We start from the raw sequence: 25,529 nt of genomic DNA on the forward strand, positions 1-25,529 counted from the left end.
TGCCACACTCCCGTTATTAGCATGTGCCCTCAGACAGTCCAGACTTTGGTGTTCTGAGGCCTTTGCTCCATGGGCCTTCTTCCTGGGTAATAGTTTACAAATCCCTAATGATCAGTAGGGTGGCTGTAAAAATCTTCAGATCCAGAGAGGAGCCAAAAGAAAAAATAGAATAAATCAATCAATCTTCTGAGAACATTTGCTTTTTTTTTTTTTTTTTTTCCTAAGGCAGGGTCTCACTTTGTTGCCCAGGCTGCAGTGCAGTGGTACAATCATATAGTTCACTGTAACCTCAAACTCCTGAGCTCAGGTGATCGTCCCACCTCAGCCTCCTGAGTAGTTGGAATTAGAGGTGCAAGCCACCACACCCAGCTACTGTTTGCTCATTTCTAAATCAAGTATTTGCCTTGCCCGAAAAGACAGGAACCAATTAGATTGTTCCATATACTTGCTTAGTGATACGAATATTTTTATTGTAATATTCAAATATACTTTCCTCTTTTTTCCTTATTTTTTTTGTTTTTCTGAGACAAGGTCCCCTCAGTCTGTCACCCAAGCTGGAATATAGTGATGGTCATGGCTCACTACAGCCTCAACCTCCCAGGCTCAATCCATCCTTCTGGCTTAGCTTCTCCTGAGTAGCTGGGACTATAGGCATGTGCCACTATGCCTGGCTAATTAAAAAAAATTTTTTTATAGAGACAGGGTCACATTATTTTGCTTAGGTTAGTCTCAAACATCTGGGCTCAAGCTATCCTTCCACCTTGGCCTCCCAAAGTGCTGGGATTACAGGTGCAAGCCACCATGCCTGGCCCTTTCCTCTCTTTCCATTGACTAATGGTTAAACTTTTTCTTTTTTTTTGAGACAGGGTCTCACTCTATCACCAGGGCTGGAGGGCAGTGGCATGGTCTCAGTTCACCACAGTCTTGACCTCCTGGGCTCAGGTGATCCTGCCTGAGGCTCCCGAGTATCTGGGACTACAGGTGCACACCACCACGCCCGGCTAATTTTTTATATTTTTTGTAGTGATGGGATTTTGCCATGTTGTCCTGGCTGGGTTAACACCTTTATTAGTAGATTTAGTAGCTTTATTCTTACAGCATTCTATTGGCAGGATACGTGTGACACAGAGAGTGGCTCTCTGTGGCCCCTGGGCACGTTGAGGAAGCCAGAGTACTGACGGTCATCCAGCTCTGGTCCAGGCTTGCAGGCTGCCATCTCCACCTGGAGTTCAGACGCCAGGCCTCACTCCACTCCAAGAGTGATGGCTTTCAGGATGGATTTTTTAAAGAAAGAGAAATTAAATTTTTTCTTCTCCTTGGATGATAAACAAACAAAAATTATTCTTCCTCAGAAACAACAATATAAGAAAAAAAAAATGAGGTCTCAAAACACTCTCCCAAAGTGCAGATCATAGGACGGTAAGAGAATATTTCTATACCTGAAAATAGTGTTTCTGTCATTCAGGCAAGGTTCTAGCTTTGCCTTTTCCCTACTTCCCATTTTCTACCTCAGAAACAGAAATCGGAATATGAGAGGGTGGAGAATTGCTTTAGAGGAACTGAAACGGAGTTGTAAGTTGAATGGTTTCTAGCCCATGTGTAAACCTGGGTGCGGTGTGAGAGGGGCTCTGCATGACTCCACGGAAGGGAACCCAGTGAGTTGTAGCTATAGTTTCTTAATTGATTTAGAGGTGACAGCTTAAACAATGGCTCCAAAAAAAGCCTAAAAAAAAAGAGCCCAACCAGCTTTGGCCCTACTTCAGTTATAAGACTCAAGACAGGATATTGCCTTTGGGATGTTAGGTCTGTGCGAGGGCTGTTTACTTGAACCCAGAAATAGGTTATTTAAGGCAGAGATTCATTTATCTAACCAATATTTGTTGAGCCCCTGCCATGTTCCATTTACCAAAACCAAATTTGACACTAGCTCCCAAAGCTAACTTGTTAATATAGATTTATCTTAGGCTAGTGAAGTGGCACTACATTGGAAACTGAGAGTCTTTTGAGTGCTGTCTTTTATCTGTCTTGTGGCTTACTGAATGGTCATAAATAAGTCACGTGACCTCTTCATGTTCCAGTTCCTTTTTAGTAATGGGACTAACCACAGGAAAAAATAGTATTGGCCCAAAATGCTCATCTGTTTCCTTTGACCCTGAAAACTCCAGGGCCCTGAACTCCAGTTAGGGCTTCCTCAACCCAGTAAGATTTATAAGTTGGTAGAGAGTCTTACTTATCACCCCCAACTTTCTTCCTTCTTCCTCCTTAGTGAAATAGGCAGCAAGTTAGAGCAAATGGAGCAATATTTAGTGCTAAGCCTTAGAGCCAAGGGAGGGTAATCACCAACAGGGGCCAAGCCGTAATGACTTGGTACACCCAGAGAAGGCTGGGCTGCAGCCAGGCAGATAACCTAAGGGACTGCCGCTGTTCTCTCCCAGCACACGTGCTCATCACTCAGTGCCTGGCGAGATCCTCACTAGAGTGACACAGGCATGCATCCAATACCTGATGCAGAAATAGGCCCTGGCTGTAGGCAAAGCAAGTAAACAAACGTCCCGCCAGCTGTGGCCGAGGTGCACCCTTCCAGGCAGACCTGCCCACCAGAACCATTGCTGGAAGACGGAAGCCCTGGAGCCTCTCCCTGGCCCTGTTTTGGAAGGAGTCCTCCAAGGCTGAGAATAGCCCCAGCCACATGAAGCAGGCAAGGTTGTCTTGAAAATTCTAAATTATCCCAACCAGCTTTGGCCCTACTTTAGTTATAAGACTCAAGATAGGATACTGCCATTGGGATGTTAGGTGGGTGTGAGGACCGTTTACTTGAACCCAGAAATAGGTTATTTAAGGCAGAGATTCATTCATCTAACCAATATTTGTTGAGCCCCTGCCATGTTCCAGGCACTATGCATGGTGTTAAATAAAGCAGAATGGCATCTTCCCACATAGAATGATGGAGGGGGGATTAGAGCTACCTCATTAATTCTGTGGAGGGTGTAAGCACAAGGTGCTTTGAGAGCACGTGGGATGGAGATGTGAGAGCCCTAGACCATTTGGGGTGGGGTAGGAGAGAGGCTGTGTTAGGGGAGCTGAGTCCATAGAAATGAATGGGAGTGAGAGGAAATAGAAGAGTAAGAGCATGGGGACCAAGAACAGTCCCAGACGACGAAAACAGCATGTACAAAGGCCTAAGGCAAAACGGAACTTGGAAGATGGAAGGTAGTTCAGTGTAGCTGGAGCACAAAGAACAAAGGAGGGCCAGACAAGAGGTAAGGGTGGAAATTACTAAACAAGGCCAGGTGTGAAGAGTTTTATAAACCATGTTAAGGAGTTTGGAGTTTATTGTGGGAGAACAGGAAGGACTGATTTTAAGAGGGGCAGTGATTGGCCGGGCGCGGTGGCTCAAGCCTGTAATCCTAGCACTTTGGGAGGCCAAGACGGGTGGATCACGAGGTCAGGAGATCGAGACCATCCTGGCTAACACGGTGAAACCCCGTCTCTACTAAAAAGACAAAAAACTAGCCGGGCGAGGTGGCGGGCGCCTGTAGTCCCAGCTACTTGGGAGGCTGAGGCAGGAGAATGGCGTAAACCCCGGAGGCGGAGCTTGCAGTGAGCTGAGATCCGGCCACTGCACTCCAGCCTGGGCGACAGAGCTAGACTCCGTCTCAAAAAAAAAAAAAAAAAAAAAAGGGCAGTGACAAAATAAGATTTACATCTAGAAGGTTATGGCTGCCATGGGTATGCCATAATTAAAGGGATTGTGGGTGGACAAGTTATTCACACTTGGCAGCGATACATGTCTATGCGAAATGGTTTTTCTTTGTTTTTCTTTTTTTTTTTTTTTTTTGAGACAGAGTCTCGCTCTGTCGCCCAGGCTGGAGTGCAGTGGCCGGATCTCAGCTCACTGCAAGCTCCGCCTCCTGGGTTTACGTCATTCTCCTGCCTCAGCCTCCCGAGTAGCTGGGACTACAGGCGCTCGCCATCTCGCCCGGCTAGTTTTTTTTTTTTGTATTTTTTAGTAGAGACGGGGTTTCACCGTGTTAGTCAGGATGGTCTCGATCTCCTGACCTCGTGATCCGCCCATCTCGGCCTCCCAAAGTGCTGGGATTACAGGCTTGAGCCACCGCGCCCGGCCTCTTTGTTTTTATTTTCTACTTCAATTTGTGTTGTTATTTTTTCACTATTACAGAACAAGTAGAATCATGTATGGCAGACTGTATTTTCCAAAGATGGCCAAATCAGTGTATCCCATCCCACTCATTCATGTTCCAGTGTGATGTGGACACTCCTCCACTGAGATCTTCGGTCAATATTCCCTCCCTTTGAACCTGGGCAGACCTATGTAACTGCCTTGCTAATAGAGTACAGCACAAATAACGGGACTTCTGAGGCAAGGTCATAAAAGCACTCCACCTGGGGTCTCTCTCTCTCTCTCAGCATGCTCCTTGGTAGTTCTGAGCTGGCATGTACGAAGTCGGCCACAGAGATAGAGAAGCCCAGGGAGTCCCAGCTGTTTGAGTCTTCCCACCCCAGGCATCAGACATATAAGTAAGTCAAATGATTTCATCCCCCAGCTTTTAATGTCCCAAGTGACACCAGGTGGTACAGAGACAAACTGTTCCTGCAAAGCCCTGCACATTCATGAGCAAAATAAATGTCATGTTTTAAACCACTAAGTTTTGGGTGGATTTGTTACTCAGCAATAGATAACCAATGCACCATAAGCTAAGTTTCAGGTTTTAAGTAGCTAATTTTAAAGTATTTTATTTTGCAGTCCCCTCTAGTCTGCGATGGTTGCAGAATTTAATACTTATGCTGGCTACAGTAGGGAGAGGGGCAAAATTGGACGCAAGAATCCAGCTGTGAGGTGGTTGCAGTTGTCTAAGATAGAGATGATAGTACTTGAGAACTTTTTCCATTTAGGATGTAGAATACTGCAAGAAAATGCCCCTTCCGTCCTAACAATGTGAAAAAGCAGGTATAAAATCATAACTTTTCTTGAGCCCATCAGAAAGCCAAGGTCACAAAGCAACCAAATAAAAGAGAGATAGTGTTAAGGGAGCTGAGTCCATAGAAATGAATAGGAGTGAGAGGAAATAGAAGGAGAGAGTGTGACACATCGACTGTTTCAACTTTGACAAAGATGTGGCTGTCTTACAAGTGGGTAAGAAAAAAACCAATAAAAATGTTAACAAATTTGTGAAGTCCACATGTGGTCTAACATGTTAGTATAGAATAGCTGAATAGGATTCTAGACATGGGAGTGCATGCAAAGGCAACCTTTTTTCTATAGGCCTCCCCTGGGGTTCATGGGGAAAAGTGGGAGCAGGGCAGGAAATGGAGGGACTGTTCTTCCTTGGTGATTCATGCGTACAGAGGTTGATCAAGGCTGGTGGAAGGCAAAAAACCTCAACTTCCACAGTCCTCCCCTTTAAGCAAAAGCCTTAAGCCTCGGCGGAGGGTAACAAACATTTGCTTCAGTGGGAGGAATAAAAGCAAAACTTATCTGCTTTTGGTGAGGTGTCAAAACCTTCTTGCCCTTCTTGAACAGGCAAAGACCCATTGCTCCTGGGACTAGAAGCAGAAACCCCTACCCAGGAGCAGAAGCAGGAAACTGTCCTGGGCTGAAGAGTCAAGTGAAGGTCCACTCTGTTGTGGGGAAGGCAAGAACTTTGGCTAATCCTAGATGAACCACATATAAGGCAGAGTTTGGCTGCCATAGGGAAGAGGGACAGAAACACTGAGAAAGTCCCACTGCTGAAGCTCAGGTACCTAGGACCTATTTAAGACTGAAGCTGGGCCAGGGTAACAGAATCAACCCTGCCCTGCCCTGCCTGAGCCTGGCACCAGATCACAAGCAACGGATGTCTCTTACCGGCTGAAAAGCTGGGTGTGGGACAGCAGCACTGAGGAAGCCCTGACACCCCAGTCCCCACTCTAAGCAGCCCACCACTAGAGGAACTGGGGTGCACTGAAGGTAATGAGAGTACAACCAAACCCAAATCCTGTCCAGTTCCTAACAAGACTGACTCAACTCCCCAGACCAACCCACCAGACTCAACCTTCTGTCAGTGGGGCTGACAGACGAGGCAGCCTCACTCCCAGACACAGATACTATTTAGCTCAGTCTCTGCGGTTCCATACACCATGGGCATTCAGTTAAAAAACTGCAAAACACAGGTTGGGCACTATGGCTCACACCTGTAATCCTAGCACTTTGGGAGGCCGAGACAGGTGGATGACCTGAGGTTAGGAGTTTGAGACCAGCCTGGTCAACATGGTGAAACCCCATCTCTACTAAAAATACAAAAATTAGCCAGGCATTGGTGGCATGTGCCTGTAGTCCCAGCTACTCCAGAGGCTGAGGCAGGAGAAGCACTTGAACATGGGAGGGTGAGGTTGCGGTGAGTTGAGATGGCCCCACTGCACTCCAGCCTGGGCAACAGAGCAAGACTCCGTCTCAAAATAAAATAATAATAATAAAATAAAATATAAAATAGCAAAACACACAAAACGGCAAGAAGAAAACCACCCAATCCATTATCAGAAGATGAATCAACACAACCAGACTCACTGATGACGCAGATGTTGGAACTATCGCAGAGGGACTTAAAATAATTACAATTACTATGGGGTCTAGTGGGGAAAGGTGGGCAACTTGCATGAACAGACAGGGAATTTTGGCAGAGACATGGAAACTAAGAGAAAGTGAAATGGGGCTGGGCGTCGTGGCTCATGCCTGTAATACCAGCACTTGGGGAGGCCAAGGCAGGAGGAGCACATGAGCACATGAGTTTGAGATCAGCCTGGGCAACATGAGACCCTATCTCACCAAAAAATCCAGAAATTAGCCAGGCATAGTGGCTCATGCCTGTAGTCCCAGTTACTTGGGAGGCTGAGGCAAGAGAATCACTTGAACCCAGGAGGCAGAGGTTGCAGTGAGCCAAGATCATGCCACTGCCCTCCAGCCTGGGTGACAGGGTGAGACACTGTCTCAGGAAAAAAAAAAAGAAAGAAAAAGGAAAAGTCAAATGGAAATGCTAGAAATAAAAAACATGATATTAGAGATGAATTGCTTCCACAGGCTTTTCAGTAGGTAGGCATAGGTGAAGAACCAGTGAACTTGAACTGGTCAATAAAAATTATCTGAACCCTAAAACACAAAGAGAAACTGGGATGGGGGAAAAGAAACTGGGATAGGGGGAAAGCAAAACAAAGCAAAACCTTTAAGAGCTGAGGGACAATAACAGTCTAATATACGTGTGATTCCAGTCTCAGAAGGTAAAGAGAGAGAGAATGGAGCAGAATAAATCTTTGAAGAGATGATAGTTACATGAATGAGGTATGGCAGCAAGACTAGAGAGAAGTGGATATGGGAGCATTTGTAAGGAGAACCACTGGGGCTTGGTCACTGAGTGGAGGGAAGTGTGGCACCTGAGTGTCTGTCTTGGGAGCTTCAGGCTCTCAGCAGTTAGCAGTGGGTGGTTAGCTGGTGGTGGTGCCAGGATGGAGAGCCAAGCCTAGCTCTCTGGCGCCTGTGCTCTCTGCTGGTACCCCATACCACCTCCTACAGGCCAAAGTGGAGCAGTAGTGGGCCTCTGCTCCTGGATTTCCTGGCCTCCAGCCTCAGCCTTTCCTGAGCCCTCAATGTACTGTTCCCATTAGTCAATGTGTGGCAGAGAGATGTTCATCTCCCCCCATTCTCTCCACCTCCTCTGTCCCAATTGTTGTGTCACACATTGCTCTAAAGGTTTTCTTTTCCCAAACAGACTCTCTCCTCCCTTCATGTTTACCTAATCCACTTTTAAAAATTACTTCTTTAGCAGGTGAGATAAGTAGGGAGGGAGGAAGCAAAGGTGGAGGTGGGTGATAAGAGGGACTCTGTGTGTGTGTGTGTGTGTGTGTGTGCACAAGAAAGGAGATAGGTTACTGAGAGTTTATGGGCATTTTAAAGAATAGGTATCTCCAGGACCAGTTTTGGTTCTTTAATCTTATATCCTTTGGGGATGAGACCATCAACTATTGGCTCAGCAAAATGCCAAGGTGCAGTGTGGTCTTTAGCATGGTGCCTGATCAAGGCAGACAGGATGCGGAGTGTACGTTGGGTAAGAGTATGGTAGAGGAGACTCACAGTTGTTGAAACAGTCATCCCAAAGGTAAACTCTTTTATTGATAAGCTGACATGTTGTTGGTTTCTTTTTCCTGTGTTCAACTCAACATTTTTATCAATGATTTGGCTGAGTGAATAGAAGGTAACCTTATCAAAAGTGAGAAGAGTAGGTAATTGATTAAATAACAGAATAACAATTCTAAAATTTTTCTATAGACTAGAGTGATGGGACAAAGTTCTAGTGACAGAAGCCAAGAAGCCAGACTCTGGAAAGTTTTCCAAGGCTATTGCAAAAAAAAAAAAAAAAAAAAAAAAAAAGAAATCCAAGCCAGACTCAATTCTAGCCTAAGATATACAGAGCTGGCTTCAGTTAGCTGGACCCCAGGACTCCAGCAGTATCTGTAGCCTCTCTTCCTCCCACTGTTGACTATCTGTGTGTGTTCGTATAGCACAGGGAGCTCTGGGCAGACATCATTCCAGTTTAGGAACTCTAGAGGAAAGAACACTTTCCAACCCCATCTAATAGATCCCAGGGGGCTCAGCACAGTGGTTTAGGCTTAATAATCCCAGCACTTTGGGAGGCCAAGGTGGGAGGATCACTTGAGCCCAGGAGTTTGAGACCAGCCTGGGCAACACACAGAGACCCCGTCTCTACAAAAAATTTAAAAATTAGCCTGGCATGGTACCGCATGCCTGTAGTCCAGCTACTCGGGATGCTGAGGTGGGAGGACTGCTTGAGCCCAGGAGGTTGAGGCTGCAGTGAGCTATGATTGCCTTACTGCACTCTATCCTGGGTGACAGAGCAAGATCATGTCTCAAATAAATAAATAAATTCCAGGGGAAGGATTCAGATTGGCTTGGCCTGGGTCACATGCTCGTCATTGGAGCAGTGACTATGACAAGGGCAAGATCTATGAGTAAGTGTACAGGATACTGTGGTTAACAGTCCCACCAGAACCATATAAGAATGGGAAGTGAAAGAGGATTGCTGTTGGCTGAAGAAAGGGGAAAGTGGTATGGAAAACCCCAAACAGGAGTTCAGTGTCTTAACAGTTCAATGGCGTCAGCAGTGTTATGTGTTGCTAAAAAAAAGTTATAATTCTAGGAATCAATAGTGGAAATGTACTTGGGACACAGTAGTGTAAAAATATATTCTGCACTGGTCATGCCTCTCTGAAAGCATCATCTGGGCACCACAATGTAAGAGGATGTTCTGCAGCGAGCAGGTCTATGCAAACCTACCCCTAAAGGCCAAGAGAGCTGAGGGGCCAAAGAAAGAGGCTGACAAGGCCGGGCGCAGTGGTTCATACCTGTAATCCCAGCACTTTGGGAGGCTGAGGCGGGTGGATCACAAGGTCAGGAGTTTGAGACCAGCCTGGCCAATATGGTGAAACTCCGTTTCTACTAAAAATACAAAAATTAGCTGGGTATGGTGGTGTGCACCTGTAATCCCAGATACTTAGGAGGCTGAGGCAGAAGCATCTCTTGAACCCGGGAGGCAGAGGTTGCAGTGAGCCGAGATCATGCCGCTGTACTGCAGCCTAGGCGACAGACTGAGGCTCCGTCTCAAAAAAAAAAAAAAAAAAAAAAAAAAAAAGAGGCTAACAGAATCTAGTCTCTCAGAAAGAAATACTTAATAGCAACTTATACACAGAAGCCATACCTTGGGTGGTCATGAGGTGGTGGATTTCCATGCCCACCCTCCAGAAAATATCCTTTACATAGCAAGCTTTTAGGGGAAAACATGTGCAGCTGGTCACACCTCAGACTTTATTGTATAAAGTTTCATGACCACTGGGGAGGTCAGATAAGCATCTTTATGAGGGGTTATTTATGCTATAGGCGTTCTTTCCTTTTTTCTCGTTCTTTTCCATTTTCTTTTTTTTTTTAGACAGAGTCTGACTGTCACCCAGGCTAGAGTGTAATGGCATTATCACAGCTTACTGCAGCCTCAACCTCCCAGGCTCAAGCTATCCTCCCTCCTCAGCCTCCTGAGTTTGCTGGGACTACACGCCTGGCTAATATTTTATTTTATTTTATTTTTTTTAAGAAAAGAGCCGGGCGTGGTGGCTCAAGCCTGTAATTCCAGCACTTTGGGAGGCCGAGACGGGCGGATCACGAGGTCAGGAGATCGAGACCATCCTGGCTAACATGGTGAAACCCCGTCTGTACTAAAAAATACAAAAAACTAGCCGGGCGAGGTGGCAGGCGCCTGTAGTCCCAGCTACTCAGGAGGCTGAGGCAGGAGAATGGCGTAAACCTGGGAGGCGGAGCTTGCAGTGAGCTGAGATCCGGCCACTGCACTCCAGCCCAGGCGGCAGAGCGAGACTCCGTCTCAAAAAAAAAAAAAAAAGAAAAAGAAAAGAAATCTCACTATGTTGCCCAGGCCGGTCTCATACTCCTGGGCTCAAGCAATCCTCCTACCTTGGCCTCCCAAAGTGTTGGGATTACAGGCATGAGCCACCCCACCTGGCCCGGCATCATTTCTTTATGAGGGGTTATCTGTGTTACAGACATTGTTTCTTTTATTTATTTATTTTTGAGATGGAGTTTCTCTCTTGTCGCCCAGGCTGGGGTGCAGTACACGATCTTGGCTCACTGCAACCTCCGCCTCCTGGGTTCAAGTGATTCTCCTGCCTCAGCCTCCCAAGTAGCTGGGATTACAGGTGCCTGTCACCATGCCTGGCTACTTTTTGTATTTTTAGTAGAGACGGGGTTTCACCACATTGGTCAGGCTAGTCTCGAACTCCTGACCTCAGGTGATCCACCCACCTTGGCCTCCCAAAGTGCTGGGATTATAGGCGTGAGCCACCATGCCCGGCCCAGGCATTGTTTCTTGACCTTGCCACGGGAATGCCTTGAGGAGGATAGCTTGAGCCTGGGAGGCTGATGTATGCAGGAGTCAAACATCAGTCATATGGCAGTTTTGCTTCAAGATGTTGCCACTCTTGCCACGCAACAGGGTCTTTTCCTACAGAGGAACATCGACAAACTGCAATGCTCCCTAGAGGAGGGGTCCAGGGTGAGCAGGCTCAGAAGATCGAGTCATTTGAAGACAGGACAAGACAATAAGATTGTTTTCCATAGAAAAGAGATTTAAGAGAGACCCGGTTGGCTTTAAAATATTTGGAGGAGTATTGGGTAGAAAGCTGAGACACTGAAGTACAAAGGACAAACTAGGACCAATGGCAGGGAGTTTCAGGAAGACCAATTACCATTCAGTGTTAAGAACTTTCTAATAGCTGTTCAACAACAGGGTGGCCTTGTAGAAGATAGTAATTCTCTGTCACTGGAGGTGTGTAAGTGGATGTCAGAGAGGTTGTAAAGGGGATTCCTGCACTGTGTAGAAAGTTGGATCAGGTCACCCCTAAGGTCCTTTCCAGTTATGAAAATCTGTGGTTGGCCACTGGGGACCTATGGGGGCCTGCTGCTGGTAAGTCAGCCCTGGTCTCCCAAGCATTTGGGAGGGAGAGCTGGTGAGTTCTTTCTCCTTCCTAGATAATAATGACAAACACCTGATCACCTGCCAATCAGTGTTCAGAGGCAGAGCCCTCCCACAGTTCTTATCTTAGCCCAACCATGAGGGAGAGACTCGGGCTGGAAGATGACAAAAAGAAGATCGCTCTTGTGCTGTTTTATGTTCTCTGAATGTGTATCATGAGACAAGGGCCTGTACGTAGGTGGCTGATTTTAGAGGGTGAGCAAGAGTGAGGGAGTGAGGAGAATGAGATAGCTCCCTGTGTTGAGTAGGTCCACTGTGGGTAGTTAGGGCTGTCACCCTGGGATCACTCTGAGGAGACATAAAGATGACGCCTCAGGCTGAGCGCAGTGGCTCACGCCTGTAATCCTAGCACTTTAGAAGGCTGAGGTGGGTGGATCACCTGAGGTCAGGAGTTCAAGACTAGTCTGGCCAACGTGGCAAAACCATGTCTCTACTAAAAATACAAAAATGGCGCGGTGGCTCAAGCCTGTAATCCCAGCACTTTGGGAGGCCGAGACGGGCGGATCACGAGGCCAGGAGATCGAGACCATCCTGGCTAACACAGTGAAACCCCGTCTCTACTAAAAAAATACAAAAAACTAGCCGGGCGAGGTGGCGGGCGCCTATAGTCCCAGCTACTCGGGAGGCTGAGGCAGGAGAATGATGTAAACCCGGGAGGCGGAGCTTGCAGTGAGCTGAGATCCGGCCACTGTACTCCAGCCCGGGCGACAGAGTGAGACTCCGTCTCAAAAAAAAAAAAAAAAAAAAAAAAAAAAAAAAAATTAGCTGGGTATGGTAGTGTGCGCCCATAGCCCCAGCTACTTGGGAGGATGAGACAGGAGAATTAATTGAACCTGGGAGGTGGAGGTTGCAGTGAGCTGAGATGGAGCCACGGTACTCCAGCCTGGGTGACAGAGCGAGACTCCATCTCAAAAAAAAAAAAAAAAGATTACAGCTCAGAATTTTGCCACTGACTGACGGGGGACATCTGGGTTATAGTTCCACCAATGCCCATCCTTCATTGGTTGAGGTTTGCTCTTTGGAGGTATTAAGCCCCTGCCACTTTCAGGCGGCCCTGCAGGGGCTGAGAAAAACTTCATGCAGAGAAGGAGAGAGGTGGGAAACTGAGCGTGTACCAGAAGCATCCGCTGCAACTGCAACTGGTCACGGAAATGGGCTGGAGGGATGTGAGGCAGCGCGTGAGCATATGGCACAATCCCTTTCCCGCCCAGGCCGGGATCCACCTTCCAGGGCTGTGCAGGACCCTTGGTTTTGACATTTTGGCCTTTGTGGCCCAGTGTGGGAAGTGGTTCTTCCCGGGGCGAGTTCAGCCCAGCCTACTCTGAATGTCCACCCACAGCTCTCTTAGGTTCAAGTATTCTTTCTTGGCCCACCTTCTCACTGGGCTCTCTGGACGGACGGCACCAGGGCAATCGGTGCTTCAGGCTGGCACCTGTTCAACACTCATGTGACCTTGGAACATGGTGACATTAAGGGCACTGACTCTACCGTCCTTCTACACTGTGGTCAAGGTTAGGACAGGTGAGAGACTGACCTGGCCCCAGAGTTTCCTGTGTTGACAGCCTAATCATTTTCTTTTTTTTTTTTTTGAGACGGAGTCTCGCTGTGTCACCCAGGCTGGAGTGCAGTGGCACGATCTCAGCTCACTGCAAGCTCCACCTCCCGGGTTCACGCCATTCTCCTGCCTGAGCCTCCTGAGTAGCTAGGACTACAGGCACCTGCCACCACGCCCGGCTAATTTTTTGTATTTTTAGTAGAGACAGGGTTTCATCATGTTGGCCAGGATGGTCTCGATCTCCTGACCTCGTGATGCAGCCGCCTTGGCCTCCCAAAGTGCTGGGATTACAGGTGTGAGCCACCACGCCCGGCCAACAGCCTTGTCATTTTCTAAGAAGAAAATGCTGGTCTGGGCACGGTGGCTCACACCTGTAATCCCAGCACTTTGGGAGGCCAAGGCGGGTGGATCACCTGAGGTCAGGAGTTCGAGACCAGCCTGGTCAGCATGGTGAAACCCCATCTCCACTAAAAATACAAAAACAATTAGCCAGGCATGGTGGCAGGCGCCAGTAATCCCAGCGACTCAGGAAGCTGAGGGAGGAGAATGACTTGAACCTGGGAGGCGGAGGTTGCAGTGAGCCAAGATCACACCATTGCACTCCAGCGTGGGCAACAGAGTGAGACTCCACCTCAAAAAAAAGAAAAAGAAAAAGAAAAAAGAAAATGCTAAGAACGACCAAGAATTCAAAGACCTTGAGAAGCCTCCCTCAAAGCCTGGGAGACACCTCAAAGATGGGAAATCATGGCACTGATGTTGGAGGCAGGGTTCCCTGCCAGGCCCCGAAGGCTAATCGAGTTGGCCCAGCCCTCCCGTTACCGCTCCTCTGGCTTGCCCTGGTCAGAGCTCTGAGCCCGCCTCTCTCTTTCCTGATCCCTTCTCCCACCCTCTTGCCCCCACACTCTTGTCTGGTACTCACTGTTCAGTCTGTCTTTTCCCTCCTCTTGCCCGTTCATTATCCTCTAGGGGCTTCATCATCTCTGAGGTTCACGCTTATTTCCTAGATTTTGCCACAATTTGAAAATCAACCCTGCTCAATGTTCCAACGCCTGGGTGAAGTGAGGCTGCGAAGGTATTTATGATGAGTTTGGGGTGACATGGAATCATGGGCAAGGAGCAGGGTGTGTGTGTGTGTGTGTGTCAACAAAATAACAATCACTGTTATTAGGGGAGGGCCCCTCTTAAGGTGGCAAATGTTGTCCAGCCAGAGGAACAGCCTGGACAGCAAATCAACTCAGACAGACCCTGCCTGACATCTCAGAGAGGATGAGGCCAAGAGAGACCTACTGGGCAAGGAAATTCCCTGGGATGGGAGAGCTGACTGCCCTGGCCTCTGCCTGTTGTCTCTTCCTCTGTCTGGCCTCTCGCTGTGGCGCCACGGGCCCCCGCGTCCCCCGTGCCTCCCTTTGTCTCTTGTCTCTGTCTCAGGCCCCACTTTGCTTTATTTTTCCTGCAGTCTTGCGCGGCTGAGGCTGTGTCGCCACCTCACTTCCTCGCACCTTCGCACTCTCCTGTCGCACTATGCCTGTCTCTTTGACTCTGTTAGTGTGTGTGCCTCTGACTGTATCTGTCCATCTTCCTGGTCTCCGTCGGTCTGTCTTATTCCCAAAGGCCCTGTAACTCCAGAACCCCTGGCAGGAGCAGCTTTTCTGAGGATGGGGCGTGGGACAGTCACCAGTGTGCTGAGTGGAGGTGGCGAAGGACATTTCCAGCCCAGCAGTCGTCATGGTAACAGCCAGGGCTGGCCAGGCAGGGATGTGCAGAACCACGTGGGCTTGACCTTTCTGTGGGTGTCAGGTTTGAGCGGGAGCTGGGAAAAAACAGCAACAACTGCTTCTCTCTGGCCCAGCCCTCAGGGCTTCTGGGCCGGGCTGAATGAAGAAAGGGAGAAGCTGAGAAGTGGGAGAGTTGGCGAGACAGACAGGCTTTAGGCAGAGCCAGCTAGAGAACCCATGGGAAGAGGGACAGGCTGGTCACAGGCAGGTCGCTGGCGGTGAGCCGACCTACACCTCAGGCCCCCAGGCAGCAGCGCTCATGGGCGGGTATGAATGGTCGGTTCCCTATACTCAGAGCTCCCCCAGACTCCTTCAGATCAAATGTCACCTTTTCCATATTGCAAAAGCCTTTATTGCTCTAAGGAAAATATGCTAAATGAAAAATAACCAAATTATTCTTTTAAAAATAGAAATATTATAAATGGAAAAGTTCAAAGAAAATAAAGGCATTCCTATCCTCCCTCTGCTTCCCCCAGCTCTGAAATTCCTCCACAGTTGCTTCCCATGCCCGCCAGGTCGGAGGAAAGGAAGCCGGATTGGCCGTTGCCTGAATGTGAGGGGGGCTTGGACTGACAGGCTTCTCCCTAATTCGAACCAGTGAAAGAGACTCATTTCCCTCTATGCCCTGTCTTTCTCCTATTGGGGAGGACATACAGGCAATAGGAGGAGGCACCCACAGATGCCCTGTGACCCCGAGGGAGAGGAGAGGGGTGCAGGGCAGCCTCGGGTGAATTCCATGGAGAACACAGCTTACCGGTGGATCCCATTTCCAGACTTTCAAATCATGGCCATGCAAGAGATCTCGAACTTTCTGGGACATACTGCTATGGAAAACAAGACCACAGCCTCAGAATAAAAAATGTGGTCTTCTTATTTACTGAAAATCCACCTTCAGGAAAGACATGAAGGGGGCGCTCACCAGCTAACAGGTGGGTAACTTAACACAGCAGCACCACAGGCTTTCTTTTATACGGGAGTACAACCCCGAATCCCCTTGGAGGACTGCCTTCGAGCCGCTCGAACAGGGGAAGGGGACACTTGGCAGGAGAGGGGACCGCAGACCTTGTAGTCATAAGTTAGCATGCTGCTAAAAGACTATTTGAAACAAGTGCTGATTACATATATTTGTTTTTTTTTTTTTTTTTTGAGACGGAGTCTCGCTCTGTCGCCCAGGCTGGAGTGCAGTGGCCGGATCTCAGCTCACTGCAAGCTCCGCCTCCTGGGTTTACGCCATTCTCCTGCCTCAGTCTCCCGAGTAGCTGGGACTACAGGTGCCCGCCACCTCGCCCGGCTAGTTTTTTGTATTTTTTTTAGTAGAGACGGGGTTTCACCGTGTTAGCCAGGATGCTCTCGATCTCCTGACCTCGTGATCCGCCCGTCTCGGCCTCCCAAAGTGCTGGGATTACAGGCTTGAGCCACCGTGCCGAGACTTTGAATCTCACTCTGTCACCTAGCCTGGAGTGCAGTGGCACCATCTCGGCTCACTGCAACCTCCACCTCCCAGGTTCAAGCAATTCTCCTGCCTCAGCCTCCCCAGTAGCTGAGATTACAGGTGCCCACTGCCATGCCTGGCTAATTTTTCTATTTTTAGTAGAGACGGGGTTTCACCACGTTGGTCAGGCTGGTCTTGAACTCCTGACCTCAAGTGATCTGCCTGCCTTAGCCTCCCAAAGTGCTGGGATTGCAGGCGTGAGCCACCGCGCCCAGCCAAGATCCAGCATTTTTGAGACTTGAACCTTTCTTTCTCTGACTGACATGTATTGTGAAGCTCAAAATAAGGGTTATGTATTTTGGGAGCTAGTCATCACTCTAGTTCTGTTCCTATAGAGCTATGACTGAACCTCCGGCCTCTTCCCTGGGTTCTGGAAACCTTCAGGTACCTGTGGCCCCCAGAGCAATGGGCAGGAGACAGGAAGGCTTCTGGTGACCCGATGGCCCCACACAAGGCTGGGATCTTGGGACACAGGCACTGCATCATTCACTGTTCACTGTTTCCCTGGATGGGCTTCAGGAGTGGATGAGAGCCCAGGGCCAAGCCCCCTCCTCTTTTGTTCCACCCAAGCCCCTTCCCTCCAGCTGCCTTTCCTCCTTGAGTCCTCTGTGATCCCCCCTCCAGCTCAGTACCTGGGGCTGGCACCACTCCCCAAGGATCCCGATAAAGTCACAGAGCATCTGCCCAGTGCCTGAGATGGTGTAAGTTGGGGAAGGTGGGTCATCCTGTTAGTCGCTCTTGCCCCGCCTGGAGCCTCTGGTGGTCCTTTAGAATTCTGGATTCTCTAGGTTCCTTTCCCTAGACTCCTTCCCTTCTCACTCCACTCATGCTCTGGGCCAGGCCCACCACGTCTCCTGGCAGCCAACTATCTCATGCCAACTGCCTTTGTTCTCTATTCCCTTTGCCAAAACCATATTTTCTGGTGAATCCCTCTTCTACTTCAAGGTTCAGCTCAAGTGCCACCATATAAGTGAAGCTGTCCTCAGTCTACGCTAGGTGGCCCCATGGAACTTTTTCTCATCACCATCGTAGCAGTCATGACTCTGTTTTGACCTCCACCTCTCCACTGGAGAGTGTGTTCTGTGGAATGAACTGGCTCGTAGTGTGACCTGTGAACCTCCAGCGCTTGGCTCTGTGTTGCTCATTGAGTATTTGTTCTTGCAGTGGCCCCTCACCAAGAGAGGCCCCTGTTCTGGGATGTGAGCCAGAGAAAGTCCCAGACTCATAACTGCATGTGTCATACTCGCCCTCCACCTGGCTCCCCCTGGCCAGATCACAGCCCCCTCCTGCTGCAGGGCCTGTAGTGCCAGGCTGGTTGCAAGACAGGGGGTCCTCACCTCTGAGACAACCATGGCTTGGCCCATTGGCACCCCACCTGGGATGCAGAATGGAGCAGCAACAGCTGGCTGGTGTCTGAACACTATTTCCCCAGCCCTGGGCATCCATCTCCTGTAGCTGTTCCATTATCCCATGGCTTTACCAAACCCCCTTGCTGCACTGAAGAGCCTGGACAGCAAGTGGGTTCAGAGTGGGAAGAGAGGGCTAAAGGCATCTTCCCTGTCTTCTCTCCTTCCCCTTCCTCCCGGCAGCTGCAGCTGTGCTGCGTGATGTGGAACACAGCACAGTCTTAATTACTGCTCAGCCCTGCTCATTAGTGCCTCTGGAAGCCCAAAAGCCAGAGTTAGGAAGCCTCAATCACAGTGGAGACCCAGGCTGCAGGCCTCCTGGGTGATCGCTAGTCCTGTGTCTCCTGAATTGTGTCTGTGTGACTTGGGACCTCTTTGGGGAAATCCAGCAAAAGACACTCCCCCCAACCGCAAGACTGGGGAAGGGCAGAAGCTGGAGGGAGTCACTGCTGGATTAACCTTCCTCATGCGCAACTCTGATCAAATACCTGTAATGTTTCTCTTGCTGACAGCATAGAGCCTGGAGTCCTTGGCTTAGCAGTCAAGCTCCTCCACAATCTGGTCCCACAGGACTTTCCCAACCTGATTTCCTCCTTCAATCCTGGCAGACAAGGAGGGAAGGTAAAGGCTAGGACCCCTCGTGGGCTCTTACTGGTGTGTGCAGAGCATTTCAGGGACAGCATATGGTGGAACACGTGAAACTCCACTGTGATCAGAGAAAGATGAACGAATGATTAAATAAACCAAATGTGCTCAAATCCCGCACACTGATGACTTCCCTGCTTTTGGAGTGACCTAGCAAGGAGCCTGGTGTGTTGTTCAGCATGCACTTTTTTTTTTTTTTTTTTTTTTTTGGTTGTGAAAAGGAATAAAGAACCATGAAGTGCCTGAAGACTGAGCAAAAGGAAGCTGAGTAGAGGAGGATAGAAGGGGCGAGCCTTGAAAACTATAAATCTATAGGCCCAATTTCAATATCTGGAAAAACTCCTTCAAAATATCAATTTGTAAACAGCCTAGATCAAATGAGATAATGCTCATAAAAGCACTTTTTGAACTGCAAAGGGTTAGAAATATAAAGCATTGGCCGGGCGCGGTGGCTCAAGCCTGTAATCCCAGAACTTTGGGAGGCCGAGACGGGCGGATCACGAGGTCAGGAGTTCGAGACCATCCTGGCTAACACGGTGAAACCCCGTCTCTACTAAAAAATACGAAAAACTAGCCGGGCGAGGTGGCGGGCGCCTGTAGTCCCGGCTACTCAGGAGGCTGAGGCAGGAGAATGGCGTAAAAACCCGGGAGGCGGAGCTTGCAGTGAGCTGAGATCCGGCCACTGCACTCCAGCCTGGGTGACACAGCGAGACTCCGTCTCAAAAAAAAAAAAAAAAAGAAAAAGAAAAAAGAAAGAAATATAAAGCATTATTCTGTAATATTTCTGTTCAGTGCAGACTTTAAGACAGATGCTATGGGGAGGCTGGAGATTTATAATGGCTCATCACCCATGAGGTGCTCATACAATTTGGGCTGTTTCATTTAATTAGTCATTGCCTCTCATGTAGACTACTGCAGAAGCCTCCTAAGTGGCCTCCCCACCTCTGCATTCTCCCCTGTTCCATTCATCTTATATGCCACCGTCAAGTTAATCTTCCTGATGCACAGCTCTAATCAAATACCTGTAATGATTCTCCTGCTGACTGCACAGAGCCTGGAATCATTGGCTTAGCAGTCAAGACCCTTCACAGTCTCGTCCCCCAGGACTTTCCCAAACTGATTTCCTTCCTTCCATCACGGCAGGCATGGGCTCAGGAAGATCAAGTCACTAAACCCAAGACCACACAGATACCAAGTGGCAGATCATAGAGTCAAACCTTCAGACCCCAACACCTGACTCCCAGACAATTCTGAATCCATCACTTCCTCACTTTGATGGTGCAATGGACTGTGTGTTTGTGTCCCTCTAAAATATACATGTTGAAACACTAATCCTGAGGTGGAACTTTGGGGAGGTAATTATGTCATGAGTGTGGACCCTTTATCAATGGGATTAGTGCCCTTACAAAAAGGGGCCAGAGACCTAGCTAGTTCTCTTCTGCCACGTGAGGATACAATGAGAAGTTGACAGTTGGTGATATGGTTTGGCTGCATCCCAACCCAAGTCTCATCTTGAATTGTAGTTCCCACAATCCTCACATGTGGTGGGAAGGACCCAGTGAGAGGTAATTGAATCATGGGGGCGGTTTTCCCCATGCTATTCTTGTGATAGTAAGTTCTCACGAGATCTGATGGTTTTAGAAGGGGCTTCCCCCTTCAACTGGCTCTCATTCTTCTCCTTCCTGCTGCCCTGTGAAGAAGAACGTATTTGCTTCCCCTTCTGCCATGAATGTAAGTTTCCTGAGGCCTCCGCAGCCATGCCGAACTGTGAGCCAATTAAACCTCTTTCCTTTATAAATTACCCAGTCTCCGGTATGTTCTTATAGCAGCATGAGAATGGGCTAATACAGCTGGAGACCCAGAAGAGGGCTTTCTCCCAGAACTGGACCCTGCTGGTCCCCAAATCTCAGACTCCAACCTCGGAACTGTGAGAAATAAACCTGACTAAGGTTAGACCTGACTAAGACAAATGGATACTGCTGCAGTGATCTTTCCACATAGAGCCTTTTCTCCTCTTTGCAAAAATTTCCTTAGGACAAATTCCCAGGAGTGGGATTACCAGGTCAAAAGACATTAATATTTTAAATGGCTGTGTGAATTGACATAATGCTTCACAAAAGAACTGGGCTGGCCGGGCGCGGTGGCTCAAGCCTGTAATCCCAGCACTTTGGGAGGCCGAGGCGGGCGGATCACAAGGTCAGGAGATTGAGACCACAGTGAAACCCCGTCTCTACTAAAAAAAAATACAAAAAATTAGCCGGGCGCGGTGGCGGGCGCCTGTAGTCCCAGCTACTCAGGAGGCTGAGGCAGGAGAATGGCGAGAACCCGGGAGGCGGAGCTTGCAGTGAGCCGAGATCGCGCCACTGCACTCCAGCCTGGGCAACAGCGTGAGACTCCGTCTCAAAAAAAAAAAAAAAAAAAAAAAAAAAACAAAAGAACTGGGCTGATTTATATTTTAGCCAATGATGTAGATATATACAAGTTTCACCAGCCCCTCGTGGGATCTTAGCCCTTCTAATGCCTGCTTCCTAACGGCATAGTTAGAATGTATTGAAAAAGTCATTTGATTTGTTCATGTGTTATTCAGGGATTGCTTTCATCTCCTCCAAGTCTTTGCTCAAACGTTCTCGGTGTGGTCTACCCCAACTACTCTATTTCAAATGAAAACACTCCTCCTCCTGCACTTGTTACTCTCCTTATTCTGCTGTTTTTCCATATTATTTGGCATCTTATAATATAATATATACTTTTTTATTTATTATGCATATCCTTTTTAAAAAACGTGCTGAAAACTCTTTATAATAATGGGGGACAATGGCCAGGCATAGTGGCTCACGCCTGTAATCCCAGCACTTTGGGAGACTGAGGTGGGTGGATTACAAGGTCAGCAGTTCGAGACCAGCCTGGCCAATATGGTGAAACCCCATCTCTACTAAAAACACAAAAATTAGCCGGGTGTGGTAGTGCACGCCTGTAGTCCCAGCTACTCAGGAAGCTGAGGCAGGAGAATCACTTGAACCCAGGAGGCAGAGGTTGCAGTGAGCTGAGATCACGCCACTGCACTCTACGCCACTGCACTGGGCAACAGAGGGAGACTCCATCTTAAAATAAGTGAATAAATAAAATAATAATAATAATGCAGGAAAAGTATGTATAGCAAACTTTCAAAATTTAAACTCCTTCCACATTTAATTCTTCAGCATTATGTATACTTTTGATTGTACATCTCCCGCCGACCACGACCCCTACTAGAATGTAAGTTCCATTTTGTCTATTTAATTTGCTGATGTGTTCCCAAAACTAGAACAGAGCCTGGGGCATAGCAGGATCATGAGGGTCAAACAAGATGATGCCCATATATAGCCTGCGGTGGGCAGCACCTGGTACAGAGCTCATGATGAACCAGTATCCTCTTCCTCTTACATGTCCACCAACAGGAGAATATAAATTATGATATATAGTATTATAAATTGGCTAGGTGCGATGGCTCATGCCTGTAATCCCAACACTTTGAGAGGCTGAGGCAGGAGGATTGCTTGAGCACAGGAGTTTGAGACCAGCCTGGGCCACATGGTGAAACCCCCCTCCATAAAAAATACAAAAAAATTAGCCAGGCCTGGTGGCATGCGCCAGCCTGGGGTGGGAGGATCAACTGAATCCGGGAAGTCAAGGCTGCAGTGAGCTGTGATCATGCCACTGCATTCCAGCCTGGGTGACAGAGTGAGACTCTCTCTTTCAAAAAAAAAAAATCAAGTAAAAAAATTAAATTATAAATCATTAAAATGATAATTACAAAGAATATGCAGCAGTATGGAAAACAGTTTATAACTAATGTTAGGTGAAAAAAAGCAGACTACAAATTTGTCCATGATTACAACTGAGTAAAAATAATTTAAGATCTATGCAAAAATAAAGAGAGAAGATGATGGGCTCATGGTGAGGAGCTGTTAAGCAGGGATGAAAACTGATGTGCCCAGAAGCAGATTTTAAAAGCAGATTCTCTTTGAAGCATCTTTTTTCATACTACCTGATAAGCATCTTGCTACATGGCAGTAGCAGCAGTAAGATGGGTGATATCAAAGGGAACTATCTGGAAACATTTATTTTCAATCCAAAATGGAGCCTTATGTTTGCCATAAATCTACATACTCCACTTTTCCAGATGACTACAGTTGCAAAGTAGACTTTGCTTTGACAACTGATGCCAGGACAATAGTATGTTACTATCCTTCTACAGACATCCATATGAACGCACAAAATCTATCCCTTGACCAGATCCTGTGTATAATAATGAAGAAACACACGGTCAAGAGCTGAAAACTAGAGAAGAAAAAAGTGAACACCTTGAGCGAGAACCCCTAATAGAACAACTTAGCAAAATGTTATTTATACTAAGTACAGTTGGTATCTTCGTGGACAATATCACAGATGTCAGAAGAAACTGAATCCTCCAGAAGACAGATGATATTGAGGTTCTTAGGGAATTAAAGAGAAATATTACCCTCTGCCTCATTTGCCATTGGAGAAAGTGCAATGTGGTATATGCACTAATAATAATAATAACATATCTTTTCATATTTAAAAAAAAACCCACAAAATCTTTAGGAGGCTGAGGTGGGTGGACTGCTTGAGTCAGGAGTTTGAGAGCAGCCTGAGCAACATAGACCCCATCTCTAAAAAAAAATTAGCCAAGCATGGTGATATGTGCCTGTGGTGCCAGCTACTTGGGAGGCTGAGGTAGGAGGACTGCTTGAGCTCAGGAGGTTGAGGCCGCAGTGAGCGGTGATCATGCCTCTGCATTCCAGCCTTGGTGACAGAGCAAGACCCTGTCTCAAACAACAACAACAAAAATCAAAATCTATGCAAAATGTAAACCCATTCTTGTGCTAGTCTTGTGGGAATGAAGATTAATTTACCTAAAAATGCTCCTCTGGTTTTTGTAAATCTTTTTGTTACTTTTTAAAAATATAAATTTGGCCAGGCATGGTGGCTCCCACCTGTAATCCCAGCTACTCAGGAGGCTGAGGCAGGAGAATCACTTGAATCCAGGAGCCAGAGGTTGCAGTGAGCCGAGATCCCACCACTGCACTCTAGCCTGGGCAACAGAGTGAGACTCTGTCTCAAAAAAAAAAAAAAAAATACATATATAAAATATATAAATTTAAGGGATACAGGTGGAGTTTTATTACATAGATATATTACACAGTGGTGAAATCTGGGCTTTTAGTGTAGCCATCATCTAAATAATGCACATTGTACCCCCTGATTTCCCATCCTTCACCCACCTCCCACCCTCCTACCCTCCCAAGTCTCCAGTGTCTACTATTCCACACTCTATGTTCATGTGTTCACATTATTTAGCTCCCACTTATAAATGAGAACATGTAGTAAAAAATATGGAACACTTCACAAATTTGCATGTCATCTGTATCAGTCCACTTTGCATTGCTCTAAAGGAATGTCTGGCCAGGCGCGGTGGCCCATGCCTGCATACCCAGCACTTTTGAAGGCCGAGATGGGTGGATCGCTTGAGCTCAGGAGTTCAAGACCAGTCTGGGCAACATGGCAAAACCTGTCTCTACAAAAAATACAAAAATTAGCCGGGCATGGTGGCACACGCTTGTAATCCCAGCTACCCAGGAAGCTAAGGTGGGAGGATGACTTGAGCTTGGGAGTCAGATGTTGCAGTGTTCCGAGACTGTGCCTGGGTGACAGAGTGAGACTCTGTCTCAAAAAAAACAACAAAAAAAACACACACACAAAAAAACGGAAGACCTGAGTGAGACTGGGCAATTTATATATAAAGGAAAGTGGTTGATTTGGCTCATGGTTCTGCAGGCTGTATGAGAAGCATGGCACGAGCATCTGCTGCTGGTGAGGCCTCAGGAAGCTTACAATCATGGTGGAAGGCAAAGCAGACCCAGTGTGTCACATGGCAAGAGAGGGACCAAGCAGGAGGGAGAGAGAGAGAGAGAAAGCGGGAGAGAGCAGGTGCCAGGCTCTTTTAAACAACCAGAGAGAGAGAGAGAGAGCTCACGTGAACTCAGAGTGACAGCTCACTCACTACCATGAGGACAGCACCAAGCCATTCATGAGGCAGCCGTTCCCACGACCCAGATATCTCCCATTAGGCCCACCTCCAACATTGGAGGTCACTTTTTTTGTGTGTGTGATGGAGTTTCGCTCTTGTTGCCCAGGCTGGAGTGCAGTGGCATAATCTTTGCTCACTGCAACCTCCACCTCCCAGGTTCAAGTGATTCTCCTGCCTCAGCCTCTCGAGTAGCTGGGATGACAGGTATGTGCCACCACACCTGACCCAGTTTTTGTATTTTTAGTAGAGATGGAGTTTCACCATGTTGGCCAGGCTGGTCTCGAACTCCTGACCTCAGGTGATCCACCCACCTCAGCCTCCCAAAGTGCTGGGATTACAGGCGTGAGCCACCACGCCCGGCCTGAGGTCACACTTTAACATGAGATTTGGAAGGGACAAAACATCCAAACCATCTGATCATCCTTGCGCAGGGGCCGTGCGAATCTCTGTATGTTCCAATTTTAGTGCATGCACTGAGGAAGAGAATACTTGCTTTTTATTCTGATACAATTTCAAATTTACAGAAAAGTTGAATGTACCAGGAATTTCCAAATACTCTTTACCCAGATTCACTGATGTTACCACATTTGCACGTGCTTGCTCTCTCTCTCCCTCTTTTTCTCTCTGCATATAAATGCATTTCCTAAGAATAAACACATAACCAACCAAAGAATAGAGTTTCCATTATTTGTACCATTTTCTCATTTAAAAAGGCTGAGGAAATGTGTGTTCTTTTCCTGTGATCCTGGGCCACAATTTCACCAGGTTCAGGATGCAAGGCCCTTTTCTGTATTCTTTGGCCCTCTGTCATCTGAAAACACTGGCAAATCACCACTCCAGTGATGCCGCCATGTGTTAAGCTTCCCTTTAAGACCCCTGGCACAGAGTAGCATATTGTGCACCAAGGTTGTGTGGGAAAAGGGGCTGAGATGAAGCCACCCCTGCAGAGCGGCTGCTTCTCC

The 25,529-nt window shown here is 47.7% G+C and overlaps 1 long non-coding RNA gene and 2 pseudogenes across 1 annotated transcript; 1 reads left to right on the forward strand and 2 right to left on the reverse strand.

Moving 5' to 3' along the window:
- Positions 1-23: 23 nt before the first annotated feature.
- On the reverse strand, positions 24-18,444 carry LOC139355465 (uncharacterized). The gene is made up of 3 exons (XR_011606146.1): positions 18,320-18,444; positions 1,097-1,266; positions 24-133 (listed from the first exon to the last, which is right to left on the reverse strand). It is a non-coding gene; the product is annotated as an uncharacterized lncRNA (long non-coding RNA).
- Positions 18,445-20,911: 2,467 nt separating this feature from the next.
- LOC139355464 (large ribosomal subunit protein mL42 pseudogene) lies at positions 20,912-23,569 on the forward strand (annotated as a pseudogene).
- A 1,394-nt stretch (positions 23,570-24,963) lies between these two features.
- Positions 24,964-25,056, reverse strand: LOC112428765 (U6 spliceosomal RNA; annotated as a pseudogene).
- Between the last annotated feature and the right edge of the window lie 473 nt (positions 25,057-25,529).

This window comes from Macaca nemestrina, chromosome 7 (assembly GCF_043159975.1).
Source record: "Macaca nemestrina isolate mMacNem1 chromosome 7, mMacNem.hap1, whole genome shotgun sequence".
NCBI classification, from domain to species: domain Eukaryota; kingdom Metazoa; phylum Chordata; class Mammalia; order Primates; family Cercopithecidae; genus Macaca; species Macaca nemestrina.